The sequence below is a fragment of the Epargyreus clarus genome, unplaced genomic scaffold, assembly GCF_041222505.1.
Source record: "Epargyreus clarus isolate Ecla_fem2 unplaced genomic scaffold, WU_Ecla_fem_2.2 ptg000010l, whole genome shotgun sequence".
NCBI lineage: Eukaryota > Metazoa > Arthropoda > Insecta > Lepidoptera > Hesperiidae > Epargyreus > Epargyreus clarus.
In genome coordinates, this window is record NW_027332218.1 from 12661299 (window position 1) to 12683214 (window position 21916).

General features: G+C 35.2%; 1 protein-coding gene across 4 annotated transcripts in view; it reads left to right on the forward strand.

Annotated features, from left to right (window-relative positions):
- The window catches only part of smash (smallish), a 179204-nt gene that overhangs the window by 106021 nt on the left and 51267 nt on the right, over positions 1–21916 (forward strand). The window lies entirely within an intron of this gene.

A 21916-nucleotide genomic window follows, 5' to 3' on the forward strand; every position in this document is an offset into this window, starting at 1 on the left:
TTGTGACAAAAATAAATATAGAACGACATTACGGCACTTATACATTCCAAACCGTATATACGTATTACCTCTATTAACCTTATTTAAAATAACCCGCAATTGAAACCAAAGATTAAATCACAAGATAAAGGTAGCTAATCTTCAGATTTCTATCATGTAGTAGGCGGTACAGTTGCTCAATGTAAACATGTGTTGTTTATGTCAAGGCTCTGGAAACGTGGTGGCCGCAGGCGGTACTGCGGTGTTAGGTAAAGCTAGTGTAGCTTGCTGATTGGTCTTTAGATTTGAGCAATATGACTTAGGTCTATGTAGACCTTTGATAAAATTGATGTTACTATTCGATGTATACAAAGCAGACTATTTACTGAATATAATGAACCACTATATGAGTAAAATAGAGAAGGAAATTACAATGTCCACTTTGTTTAATGGTTCTTATTTTTTCTTTTCATTAATATTTATAACATATATTGTTGATTATGTTCAGTATTTTTTCTTCAGTAATTTCTTTTGCACAATTTTACTTATGGATATCTGGAAGAAGCCTTCAATATGATATTAAATAGATTTGAAACTGTAACTAGAAACCCTCAGTGATATCCTTAAAGATAAATTGATGCGCCGTGTGTAAATACATCCTTCCAGTACACCCTTCAAACCAGATTAATATACAAAGAATCTTACGTAGATTGAGGTCGCAAGCCAAACCTCTCAACCTCTCACATAGCCTCAAATTATTTATCAATCATCAGAAGTAACGGATTTCCTCCGTTCTGCCTGAGATAGAGGTGTGAGAAGGTGTGAGCTTCCCACTACACTAAAACAATCACAGATCAATACTTCCTGTACGAGTGATAAACGATCTTGAACACTGTTTAAAAGCAATGTTGCTGTAATAGCCTGAGGTAATCCGCCCTTACTGTAAAGATTAGTTATCAATAGAGACAATTTATGTATTTATTAAAATACCAACAGCAATACACGCCATACATTTTATAGTACAGTTTCTAAAGAAGTAATATGTATAGAATAAATCGACAATGTTTTATCGAAATATAGTAGTGTCAGAGGTAGTAGAACTCTTATTTTCGTTAATAACAAATTTACGCCTATTTCAGTTTGTAGTAATAGTGGCATTAGTGTAGTGACTTGAGATCTTTAGAGAGGCGCGTTTTTGTACTTTATATAGGACTCAAGGTTTCTGTTCTAAATGAAGTATATTATAAATATTTGTACTTCTCCTAAAAATATTTAAACATGAGTGAATAATACGACATTTACAGCTGGAGGCTTGATATCTTTTCCTTTAATTTTCATTACCCTAGAAACATCTACTTTTGTAATAAAGCTATTTGTGCTTTCTATAGTTTTATGTGAGGCGGACAATAGTATTTAAATCGGCTTATTTATACCCTCAATTTACCGAGTTTATAAACCCCAACAAGGTTCTTTTGCTCAGTTGTTCCAGTTAACGTACCATTCTCACTTTCCATTACATGAGATTGTGATTAAACGTGAATCTACTTAACATTTGTATACTACCTTGACCTGTGCAGATGAGCGATAAATGGCGTATTAAAAAATGAGACATATAAGGATAGTAAATAGGTGGAAGATGAACTCTTCTTGAATTTCTTGTAGTTGACTATGTAGACACATAGTAAGTTTAGGCTATTTTTGATACGATATAAGTAAAAAAATCTCAATTTGTAGGGTCAGGAAATTTATTTTATGTTCCTAGTGAAAATAACCTTATCTGCCTATAATAATAAGAAATACTAATTAATAAATAATTTACAATTGTCAAATGTTCAACCCTAAATAAGGTATGGTTGTTTGATCGAGTTAACATTCCATTCTCGCTTAAGTTAGTATCAGATGAGGTTTGAACAGCGTAAGCACGCTCTGCACGTACCTACTCTGTGACCTGTAGATGTGAGATAAAGGCACGGAATTTAATTGTTTAATCTTTCAATCAGCATCCGCCGGCTGTGGCAAGCGAAGGTCGTTCTTGGACCTATTGTACATGGTAACTTTGAGGGAATTGTCATTTGGCAAGACAATACAGATATTGTATTAGTTTTACGTAGTTCAATGTATCAGGCGTTACTTTGCGAATTACATGCCTTTTATTAGATTTATATATGTGTAATGGTGTATGTTTTAAATTCAAGCACATGTGCATATAAAGGGTAGTTCATCTTGTCTTAAAGTTGTATAAATCATTATTTTCCATTCACCATTGCGTAAACCTTCATCAAGGATTGTAATACATATTGGTATAAAAAACATTAATTACTAGAATGCTTGGAGGAAAATCTGTATATTTTAAGGAAATTAAAATTACAATGTTTCCTGAAGTGGTTTACAGCTACGCTACTAAGGACTAAATTGGAATGCCTCAACTCAAAACTTAAGGCCCCGTTTATGTCTACAGACATAGGACGCTTCAAATAGGGACCGTGACATACAAAATGTTCATGCGCTTAGTGTATGTAGTAAATAATCCCAAAACAAGAACACACGTACACTACTGTAACGAACGCCATAGAGTTCTATGCTCTTAATTTCATCTTGACTTCTTAATAATTGTGACCTTTGCACTGAAGAACCTTTCGTGATGCGTAATTAGTCTTACACGCACAATTTTAAGAATTACTTCAAAGCGGCATAGTCAGTTAACGAGATGAAAGCATGAAAACAGAAAGTCAATTGCGTCGCCTTTGCTCCGGTGTCAATTGGCGGGATTGGACGCTTCCGTCTGTGCGAGACCTTTGTGCTCTGTATGAGCATGTAACGAGAGATAGGTCCGCCCTAGACATGCACGATTCAGTTTTAGACTCTAATTATGTATGCAGACATTGTATGAGTCAGATGAGCAGTTAGGTGGCCGCGGCAGACAAAATCATATTTTTGTGTTTGCGCGGTCGTGTTATGGCCATGCCATAACACACATACTCGTACGTGCTCGCACGTACACGGCACGCCACTGACACGCTGTATGTCTGAAGCTGCGTATATGCTTAATGCGATATCTGCTTAATACCGATGTCTAGTACTAACTAGACGTCCTAGACCTTAACAAGGTTAAGTTGCGAAAAAAATATAGAAATTTTTATTTAACAGAATACGTTCAGAGATTTAGAATTACTTGAACAGAGACATATTTTTTATTTCTAGCTTTTTAAAAACTTTAACTGAAGTCGTAGCATTTACTAAGTAGATTTTCTTAAAGAACTAAGATCTAATTTAACGCATCTACTGAATCTAATGTGATTAAGACCTTATTAAATGGATTGTTTCTCTCTTTCTCTCTATTTTCTTTCTTTCTCTGTCTGTCTGTATATTGGCAGTCTTGATTAGATTGGATTGACCCAGTTCCTCGATTGGTCATGCAGTACTGTTTGTGCAGAATTAAATTGCGGTCTTAACAGTACCTACCATCAGTTAAGCGGTTTAAGGTATTGTTGTTTTTTTATCGACCCGCGTGGCGAAGCGGTTACTATACTGGTCTGATACGTAGAAGGTTACGGGTTCGATCTCGGGCCGAATTCATTTATATTATTATTCTGAGTATATGTGTAGATAACTTTGTTTATGGCAGATAAGAATATAAAATGCTCATCAATCAATATAATTGTTATTTTGTATATCCTTCTTATTTAAGCATGTAGTTTGTAGGTGTAACTACAACATTATGTTCGTGTTTTCAATAAGGTTGGGTTGAACAGGACAACACCTTTTTTGTTTTGACTGCTCAGTTCTTTAGTTTACAATACTCTTTCTGTCTTATGTTTCGTCCTTAACAGTTTCAAATATAATAGTCCTCCCTTCCTCACTTTATTACCATAATGAGTTAACAGGTAAACACATTTTGCAAAATGTATCTTACAATTACTTTTTAAAATTACCACATAGGTACAGTATTCCTCCTTTTGTTTTATATTATTGACCCTACAATGCCCGACATCGTCCATAGTATATTTAAACTAGGATATACAATCCACCTGTGACAGCATTAGCAGCAATGCAAATATTGATATAGGATTCCTCCTTTTGTTTTATATCGTTAAACGTAATTTTCTATAATATATACTGCAACCAGACTTCCACAGTTTCTATGTTTGATGTACACTTTGACGGCATTAGCATCAATATGAATATTGATACACGGCGCCCACTAGCGGTCTCTTGATTTTGACCTTTGCACGACCGCGGAGGAATTCGCTACTTATGTGCATGCATATGCATACATGTTCACACTCATTTATAATACCACTGTCGAACACGAGTTCCTACTTAACCTATTAACAACTTTGACACCCGAATTTGATTGTAACCCGTTACTACTATAATGTAAGTGTTAATGTTGTTTAAATATTGTATTATAATTGCTAAAGTGATTGAAAACGACTGTCAAAAACAATGGGCAAAATATAATGTAACAAATTTTATTAAAAATACTATTGACACTGCTTAGACAGGTATTCATTTGAAAATCATGGATAACTTTGAAAACAAATTACTTTATGTGTGGATAGAAATATGGTATTGGTTTGTCAAATTCTACACTATCTACACTAATATCCGCATACTTAACAAATTATATACTTAACTGATGTGTTACTAGTATATCTTGTAATAAATCAATTTACATTAGGTTTATGATAGGCCATGAGGACCCTGTATTATCAGATGAGGACTTGGTATGATCATCTTTATTTGCCAAAGTATATTTTCTATAAAAAAATATTCATATGGGTATGCTTCCTATTATCGTTTAAACGTTAATAAATAACAAATGTTAATTCAATTTAATAGACAATGTTAATTAGCTGCACACGTAAATTATGTCAGCACTCAGCATTACACATAACAAATATAACATTGTTTGTCTATTACCAAAACAATTTACAATCTCCTAATACTAATACCTCTACGGTCCATTAGCCGCTCACCCAAAAAAGGCGAACAAAGTTTATTTATCAATTTTATCACATCCCACTCGCGAACTTGACCTTTGCCGCTCTCCGTGGAATCCGCTAATGTTTGAATAATTCGTATGACTCACCCGATGTATAAATAGTCGCCGAAACGTTAAAGTCATACCTATATACATATCGATGTGTCTGCGTGTCTTTCGAAAATTAAATATACGAGTAAATTTGGAAGTTGCATGTGTGCTGCTTGTTTGTGATAAAACTACCTTTGTTAGTACTTATTTTAAGTTGTAGAACCCTTTTTGGTTTGCAAACCCTGCACCACATCAGCAGTTTCAAGTGCTGCTTTATTCTAGCTTGAAGGGTTTGGTATGTAAAGGATACATAAATATGACATTTCAAATTATTTCTTAGGGTTTGCAACTACCGACGATGACTACATGACGATGATACAGGTAGGACTTTAGTTTTATTTTGGGTTCATTACTAATATCGAAGTCCATGGAGGACACTGACCACTTACCATTAGGTAAACTGCAAGCCTGTTTACGCCTTCAGTATCATTAAAACATCTATCTAAGTACCCATTGCTTCGAGTAACTAAGAACCATATCTATCCCTTAAGATGTATTGAGAGAAATCACAGGCAACGACTAGTATTTTACTAGTCTCACTCTATACTTGAAGTGAAAAATAATAATCCACAGTAAAAACAATACATCCGCATGTTTAACATTTACGCCACCGGAGGGAGTGGCGCCGGGCTCTTTAAACTTTAACGCGGAAACGATATATAATGATATGATCAGTGATGATAAAATTATGCAGATAGACTACTTGTTTTATTGTGTTTAATATGTATGTTTATTCGGCGTATAAATTATATTTAATCTATTTCTTATTTTCTTTTTGGGTTGTCTGCTAGCAATTTAAGTGCCGGAGGTTTTCTTTCTTTTTTGTTGTTGAAAAATAATATTTTCGAATAACCTTGTTAGTATTATCGACTTAACATAGTTTGTATTGTACTATTAATAATTCACTACATATTTAGTCTACGATTTGTACTTAATCATGTATTTGCGTTAATCCAGAGCAATTCATCCAAAATCATATTTTGAAAATTATTATTTTTTATATAATATACCTTTGACAGTTTTTTTTTTTAATTTAGCACATATTAGTACTCCAAAAGAGTTGCACAATAATTCATGACAGTTTACATGGTTCCAAATTGTTCTCAAGGAAAGAAATAAATTATTGTATGTAATTAACTTTGTAACCTGATAATGTAAACACAGAATGTGAATATACAATAGTACACATATATTTATATAAAATATTTTTGAAGAAACTAAAAAGTACCAATTAATCGAAATGCCATTTTGAAAAAGTTACATGCGCCGTGAAAGTGTTCGGATTAATTGCATTTCGAACTGTCAATCGGCCAATCGGTGGATTTTGCGTTACCAGTTTTATACGTTCGACTCACGTCCGACTGTAATTAATTTTAATTAACATATCGCCGAAGATAAAAAATGTCTGCGCGACAAATTAAAAGTCGTGCCAGACCCGAATTCGTTCGACAGTCGTTTTGAGTTTAATCTGAAGTCTGGTTTAGAAATGTCTTGAAATTTCATCATTACTATGTATGAATATGGGTTTGGTGTCTGCAGTACTTGGTTTTGGGCGTGGAAGGTTTTATGTAATATTTTGCACAAATGAATCGGGTTCTTTATATATCTATTTTGCTTGATATATATACCTACTGAAGTTATATTTTGACATCCAAAAATAAATTTGATATTATTGTATCTTTCTCTATTAAATAATATAGTAAACACATAACCACGGTACAGTGACATAACACAAAAATCATTAATTTATTTTAAATAATATGTATTTATAAGCCATTGTCACACGTCATGTACTCTTTATTAATGTGCCCTGTACACTTATCGATTTTTTACAAATTTTAGTTCTCAAAGTAACGATAACAAATAACTATATACATAATACCTTTACATACGTAGTACACTTACAAGTGTATTAGTATTTCAAAGGAAATTAATTAAAGAAAATACTTTCGTACTCATTACATTTTACTTGGCGGTCACAACATATTGACACAGCGAACAGCTGTTTCCACAAATCCCGGGTGTAAATAATACCGCTTTCAAATTGGTTTACGGGGTCAAGGAGTAGAACTTCTGTTTGAACAGGTTTTTTCTTATTAATGAACACATGTTTGTAGATTTTCAATGTGGACCTTACGAAGTCCATTGGAGTTTTTGAACACTGGTAACGTACTTTCACTTACAACTACAAACATTGTAGTAACCAGTTAACTATATTTTTTATGTGTATTATAACTTTTTTCAACCTATGTTACAAGATGGAATAAAGTTGAAAGATACGTGAATGTAGAGAAATAAGCGTATTTCAGTTCAAGATTTTGATTTAAACTTTCATTTTTATTTGCACAAAAATTAATGCGTTTTCTTGTACAACACGTATAACTTTTATCTGCAGGTCTACTACTATATGTCCCTGTAGTCTCGGGAATAAAATAGGGCTACGGTATCCCCTGCCTGTCGTAAGAGGCAACTAAAAGGGGGGTCTGGGGTTGCGGGCGGCAAGAGTGGGAGCTCGAACCGTCCAGCAAGTAACCCCGGGAAGGACGACGGTGTGTGAGGCCGCATACAGTTGCAAACACTAGGTGTGTGGGAGGAGCGTAAACTGCTCCCCCAGGGAAGAGCCCGATTGGGGCATCGCGCTCGGAGGACTCCGGTTGTGTTCCATCGGAGATCCCGGAGTTCTCCACCAAGCGCCGAGGACGGCCACCGGGGGAGTTTTAGTGCGGAAAAAATCCCACATAACCCGGCGTCGCTCCCACGTCGTCGGGTACCTTTTGAAGGTTTCCCCCTCGCAAACAAAAAAAAAAGTAGTAGTAGACCTGCATCCATAGATTAGTAAAGATTACTCACTCATAACAAAAAAATGTAACCAGATTTGACAATTGATTTTTGTTTTGTGTTTGAAAAATATAAAAAAAAATGTTGTTTTTAGATTATTTACGAATGAAAAGATATTTCTCCGCACTTTTTCGTCGATTTCGTGTTTTTGCACCACTTTACTGCGCATGTCAGCATTGTTCCTCGTAAATTACAACATGACAGCCATCAAACGGCTGACTGAATTGTCAGCCCTTTAAGCCAATTAATGGCTTCCTTCAATTGCAAGGCGGTGAGTATCTATACTTATCTATGCGTGCATCCAACAGGATTTGATAACACAACTGATGGAAGTGTGGAGAATACACCATCATGTGACCCCGATGCGGATTAGATTAAATTCAAATTAAATACCATATGCCGTGGGATGATGAGGTGACATTAACTTTGACACACACATAAAACAAATCATTACACGGCGTTAGATAAGATGCATTCTCGATCAGTTCATAAGAAATCGAGGGCAGATGGCTGATACGTGCAACTTTCCCCGCCAAGGTCGCGATTCTATTGTCCATTGTCCCATTGAACCATGGGAAGCTCGATCCGATTAGCGGGAACTCGTGCTGTATGGCTTATATGTCATTATGCTTCTATGTGTGGTTATGGGTGCTTAATTACACTATAATCGCTGTTCATTTCGTTTGTCATTTTTTCTTATTTTTATAGCATGGTTAAATGTTTTAGTGTGTATAATGATGTCGGTATTTACCAACTATTTCTGTTAATAACTGATTGTGAAGTACTTAATTGTGACAGTTAAATATTAGTATCACCAATTAGTGCATCACATTATAACTTCCAGGGTCATTAGGACCTTGTCGTGTACACATAAAATACGTAAACCCAATAAAGAGATCTGATTTAGTTAGACGTCTGCTTGTTCGAATCTATAAATCTCTAGGTGTAAGATCTATACGGTGACCGCTTCGCCATCTTATAGGTATGTATTTTCTAATTATTTCTCCATGTATCTTACATAACTGGGCATAGATTTACACATTAATATCATATCTATAATCATATAACTTTCACATACATAAAATGGATATTACGGAAAATTATACACTACGATATTGAGATTAAATCTTTAGTTTACGCAAACAGAGAAATGAGTACAAAACTATTTCCCAATATGGTACATGGCTATTTCCCTTTGTGCCATAGTGACTTATGCAAATTAGACGCTAATTAGAAACAATTAGTGCGTCCACGAACCGCCTTGACCGACTATCGATCGAAAGCCGACACCGGCTTACGACACAAATCCGTATAAATGCGGTAATCACTGTAATTGGATATTATATTGTTCTCTCACACGTCACTGGGTGTTTCGTCAACGTCCCACGGCGTAAGCGGTTTTGTGTTTGTAACTTTTGAGTTGCAGTATATATCGCCTTTAAAACACCCTGTCGTTAGCACAAATATCATGTACTCGATGGATATAAAAATGCAGTTTTATAAGGCATGTTGTTTTAATTCCCTTTCAATCAGACATTGGAACTACTTCCATATAACGGTATTTAGGGCAATTACACGACAGTTAAAATTGTATTTTTAGTGTTTTTGAGCTAAGTCAATTTGTTGTCAGTGTAATTATAAAGGTTCTACACATGGACCTATCATTTACTTAGACGCATGCTAATGGAACAGGGCTTTTAGGCCGCAAGCCGCCAAAACAATGCAACATACTCTTAGTTTTATTAAACCATTGCTCTTTGAACAACGTTTTATTAATCAACTAATTAATTTTGCGTTGCGACTGAAATTATAAGTAGTTATTTTATGTATGTCTTCAATTATATTTGCGGTTAAAGATTTGTGGGGGCTGTATTAAGTAGTGACCAATTTTATAAAAAAAAAATGTGAACTAGATCCCTTCTACTTAATGAATATTAAACGCAGATTGAGTTGATTATTTAATTCTTCGCCATACCGAGAGTCATACAAAGCCAGGACTGACGATGATGTAACATAACATATGTCATACGATGCTTTCGAGCTTTTATGAAGAGGTGAAAGTCTCAATATCACATCCAAATGTTTTATTCAATTAATACATCAAAGGCTCGTCTGTGTAGCATATATAACGTATTAGGCTCAGTTTATTAGAATAAGGATGTTTACACACGGTGAAATAAATTGTATAAGAGCGACGATGGAAACGCTAGTTAGCTTGTAGCTTAAGAATGACGTTTTGATTTTTTCAATTTGATACATACGAGGGTACGTTTTTAAGTTCGCGGAATGAGGGACAAGGAGCGAAAATAACATGTCAAAATTATTTTTCTTTTTCTACATATTCTCCTGCAAGACGAATGCATTTTTCAGATCTTTGTATTAACTTATTTAAACCCTCATAAAAAAATGTTTTGTCCTTGTCGGAAAAATACGAAGAAATTGCGTCCTTTACTTCTTCGTCTGTAGAAAATTTCTTTCCACGAAGCTCTTTTTTCATTTTTGGAAAGAGATAATAATCGCTGGGAGCCAGGTCTGGACTATAGGGTGGGTGATTTAAAATATCAAAGCCCACCTTATGCAGGGCAGCCAGTGCAATACGGCTCTTGTGTACGGGCGCATTGTCGTGCAACAGCAGGACACCTCTGGATAATTTTCCTCGTCTTTTTTCTTTGATGGCTTCTTTTAACCGCTCCAAGATTGTTGCGTAATATTCTCCGGTTATAGAGACACCTTTATCTTTGTAATCTATTAACAAAATTCCTTCTGCATCCCAAAAGACTGTCGCCATGAGTTTGCCGGCCGATTGTGACACCTTGAACTTTTTAGGAGGTGCTGTACCCTTTTTATGCCACTGCATGGAGTCTTGTTTAGACTCAGGTTCATAATGGTGAACCCAAGTTTCATCTCCAGTAACAATTCGATTCAGTACAATATCCTTATCTTCTCCACAGAGGTTCAAAAACGCACGGGAACATTCAACGCGCTGTTGTTTCTGAGGCGGCGTGAGCATTCTCGGCACCCACCGCGCGCTGACCTTAGTCATGCCAAGATGGTCATGCAGAATTTTAAAAATGGTTGTATCCGATACTCCAACCATTTCTGCAAGCTGTTTCTTCTTTAGCCGAGCATCTTCCAGTACTAATTTTTCGACTTCCGCTATCGTTTCCGGAATGGTCACCTCAACAGACCGTCCTGGTCGTGGGTCGTCTTCAAGTGAATCCCTGCCTTGCTTAAAAAGGTTGTTCCACTTGTAAACCATCGTTTTTCCAGGGCAAGAGTCCCCGTAAACCGATGACATCTCTTCCATTATGATTTGCACAGACTTTCCTTGCTTGGTAAGGAACTTTATAACGGCGCGATGCTCGATTTTCTCCATACTTCCAATTTTCTTCCGGATTGAGTTGTTTAATTGTCGATAGTTTTAAAACTAATGATGCAATTGTGATAAAACTTTATATTTATACTATTTATGAGTCACTTAACACGTACCGCCCTTAACGAGCCCGCTATCCCCCCTCCAACCCTGCCATTCCGCGGACTTAAAAACGCACCCTTGTATATCGATAAGATTTTTAGATGCGCGTGTAACTGTATCTAACATGCAAATGATCTTAGTGGCTAGATATAAGTAAACATAATTACGCTGCCTACTCATAATTTCATGAAACAATGTAGGGGTCATAATAAATGTGACTAAACACAAACGTCACACATATTTAATGTTTATTTTATTTACTTATTTATTTAAGTTTACTTAATATATTTTTATATATCTTACTTAATTTCGCTTTCAATTACAATCGATGCTGCTGCATTTAAACAAGTTGACGTTTTAACAGCCTGGTGTGTAACCCGCCTAACACATACATCATGGTTATTAAAGAAAGTGTGTATGAAAGAGGTCTTTGTAAACACGAGTGGAAAGGTGCTACAAGTGTTTGTTTAAGCACGATTTACGCATTAGCCGAGTGAGACTGCGCTTGTGGATTAACCATGTCGTCGGATTAATGTGTTTTCTAAATAGATATCATACATACGAGATGTGGTTTATGAGGAAGGAAGCTTTTGAATGGTTTATTATATAATGTTTGAATGCAATGTTGTCACTTGTTCTAACGATTGATGAAAGTCTAAAGTACAAGATTCGTCGATAAAACAGCAAAAGGCATCGACAGTCAAAAGCAACTCAGGTTGTCCCGTGACAGACATACTGATGTCCAGAATATATTCAGGTTTACCCGCCCATGCCGGAGCATAAGGGTTGAATTTTAACAATTTTACCATTGGGTATCTCAGAACTTGATTAAATTGGTAACGTATTTATAAAGATAATTTAATATAAATTAGTTTGGGCCTTAATTTTGTAGGACTTTTATGTAAAAATAATATTTTAATTATGTTTTTATTACACGGAATAAATAACCACCTGTATAATAGGACTATAAATATTATGTTATGTAAAAAATCTACGAATACACATTTTAATATATTACATATAGCTATGAACATAGATGTATATGCAAATACCAGATATATATTTAGATGATGATAATATTAGAAAATGGATATAAACTCTGACAAAATTACTAAGTTAAGTTCCATGATGGGTGGATATATAAATGATTCGATCAGAATCATTTCAGAGGGTAATCAAGATTTTATGGTCTTAGAGACTATATTGGCGATTACAGTCATTTCGCTACGATATAACGTTATCTACCTTAACGTTAGCTACCGTAGCATAGAATTTAGACGACCATTATACTTGAACTTCTAACCGGTAGTTAAGAACTATTACACTGATTGATACTAAAGATCATTTCTAAGCGCAAAGGCGAAACTTAAACTACACGTATATAGGAATATGTACATAAATAATATACATAGTCATGTACATGACTAAGACTTTCTATAGTTTCGAAATACCTGCTTTTAGAACAAATTATCGAACCTTATACTGCCCCACTGCTGGGTATGTGTCTCCTCTCAGAATGCAAAGGGCTTAGTCCATCAGTTTGTCTAATTGCAGATTAGTGGATTTGACTCACCCTTAAACACGTTTTACAGAAATCATAAGCCTGTCGGTGTCCTTGCAATGTTTTCCTTTGCTGTTATATCATGTGATAATTGATTTCTTAATTTTGAATGAACCATAATTTTGAATGAACTATATGCTATCAGTATATGCTACCATTAAATATGGCTTAAGTGAAGTACCAAATTGCAAAATCCGTTTTTGCATAAATACATCCAAATGTGAAAATTTTATTCATTTAATTCATTCACATTAATCATACAAAACCTATTTACAATATATTATAATTATGTACATATATACAAAAAAACAGCAATCGCTATAAATAAATGTACATTAGTTATTTATTACAAACCCGAAAATACTGTTAGAAAATTTTACCTCAAAGATAATATAGGTGCAGTATATTTAAAGATGTCATCTCATGGGGTGTTCGTTATCACAAGACGGTGAGCGGTGACCGATACGCGGGGTGAACGACCGGCCCGACCTCCGCGGGTCGCGGCTTTGTGCGTGAGTGATTTATATTGACCTACAGGCCCTCGGGCGTTGTGGCTAGCGCTAGCCGTATGAAAGATTCATTTCGCAATTGTTTTGATTAATTTTATGTACGTACCACGCAAATAATGGTAGTATTAGCCTCTTGGTTCGAGGAGGTAACGCGACCACACCTATTTCTAGCGCGAAGCATTTGTTTCGGTAGAATAGATCTTAGTCCACAGGAGTGATATCGGAGTGGCAACTGATACATATTTATCTAAATGTAAACTATTAAAATGCATATACACAAAATACACAAACTACACACACATTCACACACACACACACACACACACACACACACACACACACAACACACACACACACTACTACTACTATTACTTCTATATCTAGCTTTCTTGTAAAAGGCGAGTAGCCTATGTAAAGAGTGATAACTAAACTAACCAATAGACTATTGTATACTTTGAATTGCAATTTTCAGTTCAGATAAAGTCGTATAGGCACATGTAGTAGGGTCACACGACTAGTAGTAAATCATAAAGGGCCGGTCGTTGACCCCTGCTATCGGTCAGCCGGCTCACCGTTTGTTTACGTTGATAACGTTCACGGGTGTTCCCTAAATGCAACTAGACGGTAGAGGTAATTATAGTTGCAATTAATTACGTATTCGGTTAAGATAATTTGCAGTTTACTATTTGTGGTTTATGTATTTTATAACGACGTTATAAATCACATTAATAAAATTTAAACTTTGAAAATGTTCAATGCCAATGCTAATGATTGGCATTGAACATTTTGAAGTTATTAACTCAATAATTATATTTTTGATGGATAACTATTATGAGTAGCTCATGCACATCTGAAAGCAACTTCATATCAAATAGATTTTACAGGATTATCGATTGCATTTGTTCTCAGAAATTAATTAAAATTATAGTAATAAAATATCTTAATTGTTTGCAAGAAACAATTAGACAGTGACACAACATACACGTCACTGTAGAAGACAAAGAAATTAACTAAGTAACTTAGTTACTAATAAAATATTGTTACAACTTTATCCAAACATTACGCACATTACTTAACCTGGCCCAAGATCTAGAACGTTACACGTAATATCAATATTTGTGATTCGCGGTCATTCACCTCTATGTCATATGTTTACGCCGTGATAAGGGTGCTTCTGACTGCTAGACACATTGTGTGAGGTATAAGGAACATACAGGATGCGTAAAGTTTACGATTGTGGGATTATTCATGGCGTATATAATACAATTTGATACAACATGAAGCTCTTGACAAAATATAGATTTAGCTTAACATGTTCCCTAGTAAATAAATGGAATCGAGAGAGGTGTGGTAAGGGAGACACATTTCCGAGGCGTTCCAGCTTAGTCCTCAGGGGTAGCGGCGCATCTGTGGCCGACCTCAGGTAGGAATATCTAATCCTATCTGGGGTTGATTACAGATGTCCATGAGCGGCAGTAGCCACTTACCATCAGGTGGACTGTATGCTCGTCTGCTTCTGCTATATTATAAAAAAAAAATACTCCTCTCTTTTTTGATGGTTATATTCCTAAAGCAATCTGGCAGAGCCTATTTTTCTGTTCTGGTTTAAAAGGCGTAGTAAGAAAGAAACTAAGTTTTGTCTCCCACTTAGTCTTCAATAGTAGAAATGCATATGTGACCGACTTCATGCAGGACTCTCATTCTACCCGGGGTACATTTCAAAAGGCGTAATAATCGTGTGTGAATAGCTAGATTAATACGTATTCAAATATTGTATATAAATCCTTCCTACATTATAAATCTTTACGATTCATAATCCATTTCAAACAACACTAAGCAGTGCTCTTAGGCACACAAACATAAAGCATTACCAGTGTATGTATAACATTGACGGGCGGCTGTTCTTCTCTGCTTAAAAGGGTGTGTACTGTTTCATAAGGCGTTTTGAGGCGTTGCATCGTAGTCCTCAAACTTTAACGAGCTATGGGATAAGTCTTTTAGTTCTAATTTTAAAAAGAGTTAAACCCCACGCCCACCTTTATTTATAGGCTTTACTAAAATCTCAGGCTGACTTAAACTTCAAATATAGAAACAACAATAGTATAGTTAACCTTTTTCATCTTAAAATTGGCAAATGTAGATGAATCAACGTACAAACTATTCTTAGTAATATGTACGTACACAAGAATGAAATTAACCGAGAAAATCAGGCTTATTCCATTAGCTGAGTAGATTATGTTTGCATTTCTAGATAAACTGATAAACGTTATAAAACAACGGAGATACAGAGATAAGACTCACGTGAGAAGACAGTGAAGAGACAGTGTATATGTTATAGGCAAACTCCGAAGCTCCGGCGCTCCTAGGTTGGACTGGTCAATCCTCAGGTCAGACTGAATGACTTAGTCAAAGCCCAAACAAATGTAAATTTTCGGCCTTTGACTAAACAATTTTCGTCAAACCTGGGAGAGACTAATTTGGTCAGGCAAACGTCAAAACACAATTTTATTAAATCGGGGTTTGACGAGTCAAACTCCGATATAGGTATGAAGTGTCTTATCTTCGTATATTTGGAAGCATTTTATCATTTAAGCAGCTTTCAAGTCTTAAGAACCGCTTAACTCTGCCAGTTCTGACACCTGATTGGTTAGCTTACGTGATTTTCACTTTTATATTTGAGATGCTTTGAGAGAATGCCGTGTGGCATTAGGCCCACCTTTTGTACGATGTGCAATAAAGTATAAAATAAATAAATAAATGCTTTGGAATATACGGAGGTTAGTTTCTAAGATTAGGTATAAAAAAATAACATTTTTAAAATTTTAATGTTTTTTGTTTTAATAATTTAAAAAAACCTAACCTAACCTAATCTAACCTAACCTCACTCATCTTCAATTTTACACAATTACACGCCCGCACGCTCAATGAACGAACATAAAATGACAAAACAATCGGTCGGAACACCGCGAGAGACATTATGAACCTGTTTAAACATGTTCAGATCAACGTTTGACCGAGTTTTGCAGTCGCTTCTAGGATTGACTAGGCCAAAACCGAAACAGAATAATTTACTTTCGACGTTTGACTGAAAAGTTAGGAGCTCCTGGGTTTGACTAAAAATACTTCAGGCAAAGGGCGAAACTGAAATGTATTTCGGGGATTGCCTGATGGCTTTGGCCAAACCTAGGATAAACCAGTCCTTCCGCGAAGAGACTGTGTATCGGACTTTGACTATAACATATACATTAAACTAGCTTTCGTCAGCTATTTCGGATTCTGTTTTGTTCGTTACTCAGCGGAAATGTAACTTTGGAAAATTTGAAACGAGTCTAGCAGAAAGTATTTTATTGTCTAACTGAACACGTTTTATATTTGTCAGTCATGTATGGAATTTTAAATTAGAATTTTCATTTTTCGCAAATTCACGGCAATCTTGCTTACATTAATGCTTTTGAAATTTCACTTATTATTTGAGATATTTTTTGGGTTAATTTTGGCCTATGACCGTCACTTAAACTTCTTGAAAACGGAAAAAAAGGAACAAATCAATTACGAATAAATTTTGATTTAATATATTAGCTTGGAAAAATTATTTTTTTTGAAACAAGCCCATTTATTATAAAAACATACACATTATATTTTAAATAAAACTAGCAAAATTGCAAAACATTATTGTTATACTGCATTGTATTAACTATATTAGGCAACATAAATCACAATTTAAGCGCCATATTGCGTAACCCGGTGCATCATCCACAATGACCGGCTACTGTAGCTGACCGTTATCGCAAAACCTGCCTTATCAATGCGATCTTGTGTTATCTTGGAGAATGTAGGTCAGGCGCTTATGGTAGTCGGGTTTCTAAGCTTCAATCGGTCATCTTCAAGATTTTGTTCAAGATCTGCCTGAATTATGAAAACGTTAGCTTAGATAATTTTTAAGCGAACTTATAAAAGTTGATCAACATAAAAAATATGCTGTAGTGTAATTTCATTTTTAGAATAAAAAAAATATAAACAGGCACAAAAAAAATAATAAATGGCCAGAAATAACAATTGCATGATCCTCCTAAAAAGGCGCAAATATTAAAAAATGAGTTTAGATTTCTCAAAAATAAGAACTATGAAAAGTGTATAGTTATTTATTGTCACGTAGTCTATTTCTGTTTAGCTCATCGGCACAAACCCTTCTGCTAACTTTTTTGGTTGTACATGCCCAGCACACGTTCATGTCATACATAGGCTTACGAGTACGTGTACCGATCGTGTAATATCTCATTTGTACCAGCGACGCGTCGCATTACACGACGTTACGTGTAATGCAACATGTATTGGTTTATTTGTAAAAGTGCTACCGGCTGACCGCGGATTTTTTGCTGTTATCTAAGCTGTAGTATCTGGTTCTGTAACATTGTACTCTTCGATGTACGTCAATAGTGATATAAGTATATCTACTACGGATTGAATATGGACGTTTCATATTTTATTTAGCTTTGTAATTGTATTGTATGATATAAGATCTTATTCAGCCACCTTAGGCAATAAACCTTTAATCTTTTAGTGCTCATATACGATGTATTTTTTAATCAACTCAATGTAGTACAGGAGTTCTGTTTGAAGCCTGAAGTGATCACACATGCATTGCAGTGACTAGTGCCTCAGGTGTACCTGGAGTAAGATGGTTGTGTGATCGCCTCAAATGTGAGTCAGCTGGCATTCACACTGCCCTGTCATCGAAGCGCAGAACTGTTGCACGCTAGAAATAGGTGTGGGGGTGGTAATAAGTCTACTTATGATAAATTTCAGAAATTAATTATTTAGTATACACGGTTGAGTGATAATTGAAGTTCCTACATCCGCATAAATCGAATACGTAGAGCCAAAAAACAAAAGTGTTAGTCTACTTTTTCGATCTAGGTTCATTTTAGTTGCTGAACGGAAATGGATTGTATTTGATATAATATTACTTCTATTCGGATAAAGACTTACGCAAATGGTGATTGTCTGAATGACTTGAAATCTGAGAGTTGTATGTATGTTGTCTGAGAGTTGTTCACGTAATTTAAATTATAATTATAAGTGCTTTTAGCAACTATATAGTTCATCGCAATTACAAAGAAGATACAAAACGGGATTCGCGAAGTTTTGAGTGCAAGGCCACACAAATACGAATACATTAACACCCAGGCTCAGAACCTAGATTCATTATATATGTCTAGCATCGAACCTGGAACACCCTGCACGTCTAGACTATGATGACAGCTACGCCACACAGGTTGTGTATTTATTGTATCAGTCTATAAGGTACGCATCTTTAGAAAGGTGTTACCCAATACACCTACATAATAGTTTTATAGCGTAAAAATTAAATAAGCACTATTTGTCATTCATCGCAACGCTTATGGGAATAAGAACCGCATTCAAATCAGCGCGTTGCGGTGAAAGCGGTAATGTAACGGCTACATCGAGTGCGCAGTCTGTGTGCTTTGGCCGGGACGATTGGTCCTTTGTGAAAAACAAAGCGTTTTATAATAGTCACTAGGAAAATATCGGAGTGGTATTGAAGCGAGTTTCAGGTATGTTACTTTTTGAGCAGGTTTATTTATTATTTACTCGAGTTTTATGTAACAAGAATTTGTATTTGTTATTTTGCATGGCAATCATTTATTTTTGTTCATAAAAGTAGTAAACGCGCTCACATGATGTAATTTTGTGTAAACTGAATTTATTATAAATGGGATGCTTCTGTTGAATATTAAGTTCCGTTGGGCGCCTATATAAGTAATTAGTTAATTAGTAATTATATAAGTAATTCCCCTAATAATTATGGCACTCGCGATCCATCTAATGTTTGTCCATTTAATAAAAGCAATCACAGTTAAGTCTTAAGGTCATAACAATGATATTTTAGTTTAAACGCCTTAATTAGTACGCTTGTCCTACCTGTCCTTCAATCAAATAGGTGTGTTAATGCAACCGCAATCAAAGCACTTCAACTTAACTTCAACTAGGACTCCAGGATTGGAGTTGTCAACAGATGTCCATGAGTGGCAGTCACCAATTATAATTATCTTGAATTATGGTTAAGTAGCTTGCACGTTTATTACTAGAATCAATAAAAATTATTTACAACAATTATCAAATAGCATCGATTATGTTACGGACATATCGTGTACTTTTAAAAGAAAGTATAAATGGCAATTTCCTTTTCTAATTGCTGTACCATAAATCATCAAACTTTTGAAAATGGTTACTCTCACGATTTTAAATGCTAATACCATACCCATAACCATAATTATTGTATACTAAATGTCACAATTTGTTACGAATACGTGACGTAAAATGTTTTTTAAGCTATTCGTGACTATTACTTATTATAGAAGCGTAAATTACTTCGCCAGAATAATTACTTAGCTATTACTTTTTTACATTTAGGTATTTAGTGAGAACTGATAAATTATCATACACTTACTAACATTTGAAGTGGTATTTTTAGAATAGTTTCTAAACGATGTATTAATGATGAAGAGCCTTATCAGGTCACAAATACCGTCATCATTTTGTAGCCAAAGATAGAATAATCTGGGCATCCACGTACCAGGAGGTATATTGTGGTGCTATAATCTAGGTAATTAAATGCTAGATTAAGCGGTGACACAACTAGCCGTTACTATTTACAATGTTGCATAGCCATTTATAACAGGTACCCTGAGAGGCCTGAGATGCCATTAGTATTTGGCATATCTCTCGGTAGGTGAGGAAATCGTGCCTCGGAGCAGCCACGGTCCACTAGTCTTAGTTCAGAGCTTGTATATATACCAGATGTTTAAAAAACTTCAATAGCGTGATTCAGAAACGTGCGACTTCAACTCTTCTCATGTTGTACGACGAGGTCGCATTAAGTAGGTCATCATTACCTCGTCCTTTACACATTTTGAAGGCACTAATTATTTTTCCTTCCTTTTCTGAAAGCAAAGTATGTCATACATACATAAGGGCTGTACAGATCTTACATCCATAACGATAAACACAACGAATTAAAATTTGTATGCAGTTTAAACAAACTTTGGGTTATGTCACACAATACGGTAGTTTTACGACTGCTTGATATTCCTAAGACATTAGACGCTTCTGTCGCCTGAATGTAATACATCAAAGAAAGTTGTGAACGTATCGGATTGCACCGCACATTCATGTTTGTTTAGAACTTGATGAGGACCACCTGTAACCATAATTATTATTATTTAGGGTTGCGTATTGATAGTTTAAATTTTCATTTAAATGGTCCTGAAAGTTAGACCGGAGTACCACCGCCACATCTGGTTCTGGCTTTTTCGTTGAAGGGTGTGGATGCCGAGTAAATCTATACTAATATTATAAAGGGGAAAACTTTGTTTGTTTGTGTGATTGTAATGACTAGACCGATTTTAAAAATTCTTTCACCATTCGAAAGCTATATTATCCACGAGTAACATAGGCTATAGGTATTTTATATGAAATATATTTGATAAATAGATTTTGAGGCGGTACAAAGTTTGCCAGGTCAACTAGTTACATATAAAGCAACGATTTTAGTCCCCGCAACGGATCTGTGATCGACTTTACGTAAATCCCCTTTTCTGTACGGAATTGGATATAGATGTCCATATGTAGCAGTAGTGTCCTCTTATCATCAGGTGCAAAGCATCAACCTTAAAATAGTAAACGTTTAACTGATATATCATTACGCTGGCCAAGCGGAAACAGTTATCTACACTGCAAAACAACACTTATTTGATTTATACACATAAGCTACTCGTAAGTCCACGATAAATACCTAATAAAACAATATCAAACCGTTATTGTCTATTGGATAAATTTATATGATGGGTGAATGCTCGCGTGTTCTAACGTGAGTGTTGAGCAAATAATAACACTAATATCATCACTATGAACAGATAACGTTAATATGATTTACTTTTTATCGTATCAATAAGACAAATACTTGTAATTACCGTAACATAAAAACATCTGGACTGATTCATTGAAACGGTAACCAATAAGCGATCGTCACTTCTATGTACATAGAGTTAAGTTAGAATGTTGTGGTGTGTACGGTAAGCCAATTGGCTGACAAGCGGAAAATCGCACCAGTCCACGACAATCGATTGTTAGATGAGTAACGTTAGGGGTGTTAGTAAAATAATCGGTAAATATCGATATTTATATACAAGATCTATATTATCGATGGACCGATTATCTTGAAAATTTTATTACCACATTAAGTAATTTTGTGAAATATTTAAGTAGGAGGATTTAAATAGTTTAAGAAAATATAGGACAGGCTATAAAGATTATAATTTTAATTTCTTAAGACTTTTTAGCCGACCTAGTCGTCATTATAAAATATTCAAAATCCTCGATATACTCAATATTTAGTTATAATGACAATATGGTACCATCAATGGTTCAATATCGAT